This window comes from Corvus brachyrhynchos, unplaced genomic scaffold, assembly GCF_000691975.1.
Source record: "Corvus brachyrhynchos isolate BGI_N302 unplaced genomic scaffold, ASM69197v1 scaffold126, whole genome shotgun sequence".
In the NCBI taxonomy this organism is placed as follows: Eukaryota; Metazoa; Chordata; class Aves; order Passeriformes; family Corvidae; genus Corvus; species Corvus brachyrhynchos.
Window position 1 is genome coordinate 8,315,029 of NW_008239283.1, and position 10,093 is coordinate 8,325,121.

The 10,093-nt window shown below is 42.1% G+C and overlaps 1 protein-coding gene across 1 annotated transcript in view; it reads right to left on the reverse strand.

Annotated features, from left to right (window-relative positions):
* Positions 1-6,379, reverse strand: part of PDIA5 (protein disulfide isomerase family A member 5) — an 88,929-nt gene extending 82,550 nt beyond the window's left edge. Inside the window, exons 1-2 of the mRNA XM_017740244.1 lie at positions 6,246-6,379; positions 3,149-3,236 (exon numbers count right to left, since the gene is read on the reverse strand). The gene's annotated coding sequence lies outside the window, so the exon portion shown is untranslated. The remainder of the gene's footprint in view (positions 1-3,148; positions 3,237-6,245) is intronic.
* Positions 6,380-10,093: the final 3,714 nt, after the last annotated feature.

Sequence of the window (10,093 nt, forward strand, 5' to 3'; positions counted from 1 at the left end):
ACTGAAAAACAAACTTCCCTCTCTCCCTGAGACCACTCAACCTGTAACTGAAAGCTCAAAGCTGATCTCTGTCTTATACCACAGATACAATAGAAGCCAAGGCCAAGGAGCACGGTTTCCATGCAAACCAGCATTAGGAAGTCCACTTCCAGCCACCAACCTGCACACTCCCCTCCACTGCATGAAATACAGACCATGCTGCCGAGACTCAGCAATCCACACTGATCTCTGTCTGCGCAGCAGAATGTTCTTGCCTTCTCCTGAAAACGAGGGGAAGGAGAACGACAAGAAACAAAAAAAGCACCGTCAGTAAAGAAAAAGGAAAGAAAAGGACTGCTGTCATCGCCACAGGGAAGCAGAGGCATAAACCACAACTCTGCATGTATGCCAGCCTTGCCAATGCTTGGATCTGAAGGCAAAGAAGCCCAGTACAGAGGGATGTGAAGAGCAAAGCCAAAATTTCCTGCTAAATATTGCTGCCAAACAAGGCATTTCTTGTCAGTATTTGTAAAACAAATTGAGCCTGTGCTGTAAATATCCCTGCATCTGTGTGCTGTTTGTTTCAGCATGAAGACTTGCAAATAAGCCTCTCATCATACTTGCTGCAAGAGAATGGTTTGAGCCACTCTGGTAGGACTCAGCTGTCCAGGCCCTACAACTGGCCCTCTGTGAGACAGCACTATGGCAGCCTCTGGTATTACCACTGCAACGAGGTGGGCAGTGGTTTGCAGCCACCTATATACAATATTTTAGAAAGCAATAAGCAAAGGAAAGAAACCTTTCATGAAAAAAAAAATTGTTTAAAAGCTACTTCAACACTACTAGATTGATTTCAGAATGCTTCAAAAGCTTAACAAGCAAATCGACCACAAAACTTGGTTCGGAGGCTCAAACTATTTGTTCAGGGTTTCTTTTTGCATCCACCAAAACCTCCTCTACCACAAGCCAGTCTTCCAGCTTACCTTGCCCCATGAGGCAAGTTCACAATATTATGATATCCCATAGCAGGAAAGATAGAAGGGGTAGAAGTCCATCTCTGAAAAATGCCCAGCTATTTTTTCCAGGTTCTTCCCAAACAAGACATGAAAGGCAGCTCTGCTTTACGTCAAAGAGAGAATTACACCTATTGCCATGTTACAACATCCTGGTCACTGCCTGCCACTCAGCAAGGGGCAATCTGATTGTAGCAATATTGGCATCAAATAAAATTTGGGGGACCTACTAATCTATTCCCAGGTCTTCCAACCCCTTACAGCATGACTTTCACCAGGCTGCTTCACTGTCTGATATTAACTCACCTTTCAACAGGAACCAGAAGCTTAACTTAAATCATGGTGAGAGGAAAGGCACTGCAAGTACCAAGCTTCCTATGAAAAGTATTAAAGCCTTGAATGGGAGAGACTTGAAAATACATTTCTTGAAAATAACTTTCGTAACAAAGCTTGTTCTAGAAGTCAACATTTGGAAAATGAGATTATATTAGAGTTTGATGAATTGAAGTTTATTTTACAGCAAAACCAAACAATACATTTCCCTCCCCATCACCATTCCTTACAAACTCAGGAGCAGAGACTGACCCGTTGAACTAAGTGACAAAACTTCTCTGGATTTCAAACTGAAGTCCTAAACATGGAATCTGTCTTTCTCCAACCCAGAATTAAAATAAACCCTGAAGAGAGTTATTGCTTAGTTGTATTACAGCAGCATTTTGAAGGGCCAGCTGAACAGCCTCATCATCCAGCATTTGTATACAGATGCCACATACACACACACAGAGTAAGCAGTAAGTCCTCCAACACAGAGGTAGCCTAAAACAAAAGACACAAAAAGGTAGCAACCAGTCCATACTCGGAAACTGAAGCCAATTAGAAACTGAAGCCAAGAGGCTGGCTCAGTACCCTATTTGCTAGCCCTCACTGTTGACAACAAAAAATTACTTATCAATGTTTTCGTTAGAAATGAGACAGGTTTTCATGGATTTCAGAGGTATGCCACTGGCTTTTTAGCAGGTGGCAAGTGGTGCAGGCTTCACTGACCTCTGAGGAACAGCCCTGCTTTCTGCCAACAAATGGCTTGGAACTCTGTCCGCACCAGTTGGGCAGAGATGAAAGTGTGTGTGCACTCGGACAAGCCCAGCAGAGTGCAAACAGAAGGCAGAGGCAGAGGACTCCACAGGAGAGATACCTGCCTGGTGGCAGGAGGAGAGCAGGGAAGGTTAACTAACACAAACCCACGTTAACTTGCATTAACCAACGACTTATTCTGGGTCACTGCTTGATGGATGGGGGTTAGTTTCAAAAGTGTAAATTTTAAGGGAGCCACATGATGTGCAGAGCTGACTTACATTCGTGCACAGTGTACATGATGTATGTAATAGTGTGTACAATCTGTTCATACCATGGCAATCCACCCCAACACACAGGTAGGCAGCAAGCTGCTCCTCTGTAGCACAAGAAGAGAAACTTGCCACCCGCAGGCAAAGCTCTCAAAGCTGCAGAGGCACTACAATACACAGGCTAAAACCACAAGCAACATGTTATTGAGTTGACCCACAGCAGAGATTTTCACATCTGCAAAACAGAAAGTACACACCTGTTCACTCCTCCCCACACACACAACCACTTACAAAAACAAGTTTCTCTGCCTTCACATTAAAAATTGCCAGGAACCTATACCAGCACAGAGGAAGGTCTTTAAAAGAAAGCACATTTTATTGAGAAACACAAATGGGTGGATGCTTCAAAACCAAGTAAACAGGCTTACTGCTCACACAACATTTGCTGTCAGAGCAGAATTGCATTGCCCTCCAGCTGAGGCACAACATGTGGGATTCCTCCTCCCCTGGCTTGTGAAAAAAAAGCTTACACTCTGTGTGTCCCCTATGAAAGGCAGTGTTAGCTGGGCTTTCAGCTTCAGGCTGAAAAACATGCTGTCAGAGAAGTAACAACAGCCATAAGGAAAAAAATTATCCCCCTCCACACAAAGGAAGAGAAGATGGGAAGATACAGGCTCCCTACAGAAGAAACTGCACAGAATTATGTGGGTCCAGTTAAAGACAAAAAGTTTCAGAGCCATCAAAAAAGCTAAGATAGCAATAAAAGCCAGAATGGGAAAGGGAAAATAAGAAGGAAAAGAGCATGACACGTACCCACAGTCTATCCAGCTTATAGTACCTCGTCCTTTCACCTCCTGGGCCACGCTGGACAGTAACCTGAGCGAGCTTTCAGCAGCAGCAGCTGGAAGACAAAATTAAATAATAAAACTAAATTAACAACAGCATTACTAGTCCACACAAAACAACACAATGTTGCATTTCTGTGTTCTGAAGCACTCAAAGAACAGTTTGTCTCATTTGAAGAAACCAATATAACAGGGATCAGTAAAATCTTCTGTAAACTAGAAGGAAAGCTGGCTGCAGCTGAAGCTGGGTGGCTTTCCTCTACCCCCTTAATCAACACACTGAAATTGGTATTTCCAGACACGCTCCCTGAGCTACATTTATGGAGGTATACTGTGTCCTCTCCTATAGCTTTCATCCCCACACTGCCTTTTTCCCCTATGGCTGGGCATGAACCAGTTTGTACCACTGCCTGCTAATTAGAGCAATTTCATTTAGGACTTTCATCAGCTGTAAGGGCAAGTCATTCAGCATCTCTGTCTCCCTAATTGTACCCCAGCTATACACAGAAAATAACAGACTTTATTCTCCTAACTCTGGGAGATACCCAAACCAACAGTCATGAGCAGTACCCGGAAAAGGTCCTTCCAAGTACTGGCTGTATTACACTCAACAGAGATTTTTATAATGCTGTGCCACATGTGTAGATTTTGCAAAACACCACCATTCCTAAAAGAGTCTTATAAATGGTATTAAAAATAAACAGAAGAGAGAAAAATATAGCAGTACAAGTAAGTATCCATTCCCCCAAAAAACCTAACAGGAACTGCTTCCTTCCTCAATAAACAGAAAATAGAAACCCAAAGCCTCTTCCAGATCTCCACAACTACTCCAAGTAACTGAGTGTAAGAATGGCTATATTGGGTCAGACTGAATGTTTCTGTAGACCAATATCTTGTCTCCAGCATTTGAGGAAGTGAGGGCCTGTAGATGTCAGAGTAGACACGTAGAGCCAGTGTGTAGGGATACCCCACCAAACCATCTCTAAACCTTCACAGATTTTACCTCGACAATCTCCTGAGCCAGAAACAGCCTCTTTGTATTTGACAGACTTTGCTTGGGCCTGATGCCATCAGAGATACCAACCCACAAACACCAGTTCTCAAGAAACTCTCATACCCCCAATACCCAGAACATGCAATTGCCACTTCTTTCCAACACAGGGACTTAGGACAGGTGGGGGAATTCTCTGCATGTACTTAGAGTGGAACAGTTTGACAAATACACTTTTAAAAATAAGCATTCAGCGACCCACTCATCCCAGCAGACTCAGTAGCTGAGAAGCCCTGGCAGGATACCCAGCTGGTAGGGGGCACTAAACATCCCCTACGAATTGTGACACCTCCCAAAACCAATGAATTTTCTGCTTGCAATAGAAAGTGACAGCTAGTTTGCTCAGATAGGAAGCAAAGCCTTTGTTCCAGCAGTATGACCAGCTGCCAGCCAACATCTCATCACAGCTGGGGGATGTATATCTGGGATTGAAACTGCACCTCCAAATGCCCATCTCTTTTTTCCCCTCTCCTCTTTCTGGGTGACAGCTGAGCAAGAGAATTCTAATTGTGCAAGGATCACTGTTCTAGGAAGAAACATTAATTCCACAGTCAGCTCTGCATGCAGTGCTTTAGACTGCTAAAACCAACCAATTAAATAACAAAAACAGAAAAGAAATCTCCATAACACAGCTTTTGAATAATGCCCATAGGGCAACATTTATTAGATGAGTGTCACAGCTGAAGTGTTCTGGTTGTGCTGCTAAAAATGAAAGCAACCACCACTTAAAATATTAAGCATAAAAAGAAAATTTTCCCTTTAAGAAGCTGAATAATACAGATGTCTTTTTATCTAAAGTGTTCCTTTCAAAAATCAAAAAGCATTAGAAACTCTTTTATGATTTTCACTTTGAACCTGTTACTACAAAACGATTTGACCAAGTTCAAGTGCTCAAAGTTCCCCACTATAGCAAAACACAAGTATTTTAACAAAAAATAAGCCATGTATATAATTTTAACTGTTTCAGAATAAGCATATCTTTAGGGAAAAAAGTTAATTACTCCAGCACCTGCACATCTTTGTCTGAAAAATTCTCTGATACTGAGGGGGAAGGGGGAGAAGGATATTGGTCACCATATACTGCTCCAATTTGAGACACTACGAACCCAGAGCAACTCTACCACCACTGTGTTTAATTGACACAAGACCCTTGCAACAGGTCAGAAAAGGAGGACCCAACACCCAAACAAGGCATTATCTTGTCCTGCCCACCTAGAGGAAGAAGAAGGAAGCAGTAACAAAAACAGTACAGCACTAAGGAAAATTACCTTAGTGACACATTTTATTTCTTGCTGTCCTATGCCTTCCACATTCACAAAAGCATTCTGCACTTGTGTATCGAGTTTAAAGACAGTTTCTTCATTTTACATGGTGTCACACAAAACACCTCCCAAAAAACCAAGGCAACAAAGGAGAAAAGGTACAGCAGGAGCAGAACAGAGCAAAGGAAGAGCAAACAGGTAAGTAAACAGCCAGAAAGGTGAGTCTGAATGACAGAGGAGACAACAAATAGATTCAAGAGGACAGGTGGCATAATGTGAGATGAGTCATTTTCCATCTTACACATCAGTTCTTTTTTTATTTTGATATTTTGTTAATTAAAGCTGAAAGACAACCACGGGACACTCAAAACTGTCAGAAGCAAAGATGGATTGATTTCAGTACTGTAACTATTCATTAAGCCTTTCAGTGTCACCAGGAAATCGAAACTTGCAAACTACTGTGATAAACACACCAGAAAGCTCTTATTACAGGGAGCCAGTTCTGGAGACAAAGCCAGAATAAAGTACATTTTTGCCAATGTGACAGAGCAATTAGAAGGCTGAATTAAGATGACTCCAATCTTGGAACATCAGGAGCCTCTGAATTAAAACAAAGGACACCAAAGAAGTCCTGAAGGAGCCCTTGAAACTCACATAGGAGCCCCTTGGTACACACCTTGCTGGGCACAAAGAGGTGTGACATCAAATAAAAAAAAAAAAAAAAAAAAGAAAGGAAAAAAAAAAGGACTTACCAGATTTGGAATAGAGCACTAGTACGTTATTCCGTGTCCTGAGAAGCTTCTTAAAATCCTTGTGATCACTTATTTTTTCTATGAGTGGAGACACCTTCAATGAGTATGTAAATGTTGGCAAGAATGCCTAGGGAAACAGAGAGCCAGAAACATCAGTCACAAATACAAAGACAACCTGCTTTTGCAAATTGCCATGATGTTTTTTTATAATCTTGAGACATGCTGCCTTAAAGAGGCTATCACATTGATTTGATCAGCAAAACCAAAAGAAAAAATGCCAGACGTGATTTATTGAAACTGGGCCAACACCATTCCTAACAAGTACCCTTAAATGGAAAGATGAACCCAACTACAAGAAGTACGGTTTTATTTAAGATGCCACCCCCTTTGAAAGTTTGTTCCATAGTTAGATAATGGGATAACAATTCTTATTCTTATTCTTAACATTAAATATACTTTCAAAAAGAGAAGCAGCAAATTGCCACTCTTGTCCCTAGATCTCAGAATATGCTGCAAACGCAATCCAGTACTTTGATACCCTACGGAAGACAGCGAGAGCCATGAAGTTAAAATAACCTACACTGACAGGGAGCAGATGTAGGAAATGAGGACAGAAAATGCAAGTAATCCAGCATCCGCATTACAGCACTAATCACAGCCCTCTCCCACCCACCCTTCCAAAGCGGAGCAGGGCTCATGTTTCTCAGTGCCCACACCGTGTCACACACACAGCAGTGTCTTGTTCAGCTTCCACTGGCCCCATGGAAGACACAGCATTTAATCTCTCTGCATCTCCGTTCTGTATCTACACAAACAAGTTATTTTCCATTGCATCTTTTGGTCTATTTAAATCACGACAGTTCCAGAGCAGAGCTGGTCCACCATAAAGTAAAACTCCTATCAAATTATGACCATAACCTCAGCTGGGGCCTTTACTGCTTATTCTTACTGCAATAATCTTCAATAATAATAATATAGTAATAATCTTATCCATCAGGCTATGCTGCTTCCCTTCTGCACTGTCTGAATTTGTGCTAATGGAATGATTATGGGAAGCTTAGCTGGAGAAATCATCTAGCTTCCATTCACCTTACAGTAAAACCTTTAACACTTAATTGCTTGGCTAAAAGCTTTAGCTCATTTGCCTAACACGCACAAGAGGTTCAACATTTCCTTAATTACAGAACTGATTTTGATCATGCCTCACTCCAACCAGGCTGGAAAATGTGTCCACAGTGGACATGAAGAAGTAAAAGGCTTTTCTTGCATCTCATGTATTACATCATGCAGCATTTAAAGGAGGGACTAAGCCAATGAAGTCAGGATACGCAGCCGCAGGCACACACTTCATTTAAATTCAGCTATTTGCAAGCACCATAGTCACTGAGGCACAGAAACAAAACCCTGCACCTACCAAGCAGACTGTAAAAGTGCCAGAAGTCCTTACATGTGGAGAAGAGAGGGGCACGAGGGGAATCCTGGGACACCCAAGGTAACAGAGAGAAGCTGAGCCGAGACGGAGATCATCCTCAAAACAACCAGGACGTTTGAGAACTTAGAAGTTACTAGAAAAGACACCTATAACATAAAGCAGGATTCCAGCCACTGGGCTCTGCTGACCAGACGGTCAAATCGTGAGGAGGAAGCGAGCACATTTGTGAGTCAGCCTCTACCTTCAGCATAAATGTCCTTGATGCTTTAATTCAACTGAAAGACTCACATTCTTCTAAATCCAGATGTCCAGAGCTCAGCCTTCCTACTCCAGGCTGATGTATGTGAATCATTTGTGTATTTTCTGAGATGAATACATGGTGTTGCCAATCAAAGCAGGCAAATATAGTTGTGCTAAGTGAGGTGACACAGACATGAAAAGTCCTGCCCAAAACCATCACAATCAGGGGCTGCATGGGAGAAATTAATCCAAATTATGGGCAGATATCTTTATTGCTAAGTACTTTTTAAAAAACTTTTCCCTTCACCTCAGTTTTTGTAACTATTCAAGGGTCTTATAGTTTAATTTATGCCTTGAGTTACAGAAGACAAAAACTAAGCTTAACTGAAACTAAGGCTAAACACAGGGAAAAAGTGAAACTACAGGTTGCTTGTTCAGTTTAAAAAACTGGACTCAATTAAGGATAGTCTAGTCTATGGACTCTCTATCAAAAAGAAGTAATTGGACTAAAAAACCCCACAAAAGCCACTTTCAACATGACACCGAATGATATTGTAAACTTTGTTTACAGTGTTTACCAATAGCTCAGAAGAGGGGTGTTAGAACGAGACGATCTTTGAGCTCCCTTCCAACCCACACCATTTCATGGTTTTAAGTACAGACATTCCATGTCTTTTCCGAAAGGCTGTTTTGCCAATTTCAGTGGATTTTCTTTTTCTTTCTTTCCTTATAATGGCAGAGCTGTAAACCTCTTGAAAAATTGGATTCTGAAAACAATGACAGCTTTAACTACTACCCTGTCGGTGTTGCCACTAACAGAAAACTCTGCGCTGGTGGAACAGCAGGTGCTTGGAGGGAGATGCATGTCACATTGCATATATCCACTGCTTCATTGCCCAATTCCTCTCCAGGTATCAAATCAATACATGTTACTCATTTTCCTGCAGTTTTACAGCAGTAGCACTCTGTGTTCCTATGGATTAGCCCAAAACCCACTGGGAAAGGCATTGTGCATACAAGCACACCAGTCAGCCCAGCTGAATAAATCATCATCTTCCTTTAGTTAAGATTAATGTTGCAGCCTTTCCTGGTTATAAAACCCAAAAGGTCCAAGCCAAAGGCATCTAGTTGGACAGAAATGCCCTGCCTGCACATCTAAGGCAGCCGCAGCAATACTGGGAGGTTATCGGCTGAGCGGAGAATTTCACCGGCTCCAATCCACATTTGCACTATATGATGTTTGCAAACTGATAAGAATTAAGTAGTTCTGCACTCTCCAGCTTTCTCCTGCTGGAATTAATCAAGACCCGACCCTACCCAGGAATAAACAAGAGGCTGGTTTATGGTTACACCTCCAGAAGAACCTCTGCCTTCCCTACGCATTGCCTTCCCAGCTCCACTGAAGACAAGGGATGCCAAGGAGTCAATTCCACCAGATGCCAATCCCAAACACGGGGCTGCTCTGCCCTGCTCTAGAGTCACAGCAGTGATGACTGTACCAGCCCCTACAGCCTCACCAGGGCTACAGCCACCAGTTCTGGCAACAACGTAAAATTAAGAGGATGGGAGAAAAGAATTCTGTGGAAGCAGTTTCACACTTCTTTTCCACAGAAAACCAAACACATGTTCCTGTACAGCCCATAGGTAAAGCAGCAGTAAAGATGAAACTAATTTGAATATACTGTGCTACATGAATTTAACTGTAAGATATGACTCAGGTAGCTTTACTCCAGACATTTTGCAGGAGAGCTCATTACCCAGGCACTGCCCGATCAAGCACACTGCTTTTTGTTTAAATCCAGGGCACAAGATGAGATGAGCATATATTAAAAGAAGAAGAGGTCAAGAAAGGTGACGGTCCCTCCTGGGCAGGAAGCCTCTTTTCATATGCGTCAGGAAGTGCTACATTCACACATATGGAAATCTATAAATAAGAAACAAGCTAAACTCTCTTGTCACTTAAGCATCCTAAAGCTTTAAAATCTACTCATGACCATCACTGAAAAGTTAAGAAAGGATCCAAGTATTTTTCTCAAGAAGCTGCCCACCTCGGTACCTGCTAAGGTAAAAGGCATAATAGGACTAACATGTACAACATCCCTGCCACCCTTGCCAGTTATGGCAATGAGAAACTGCAACAAAACAGAGGAAAGGTCTATTTTATTTCATGCTGTGT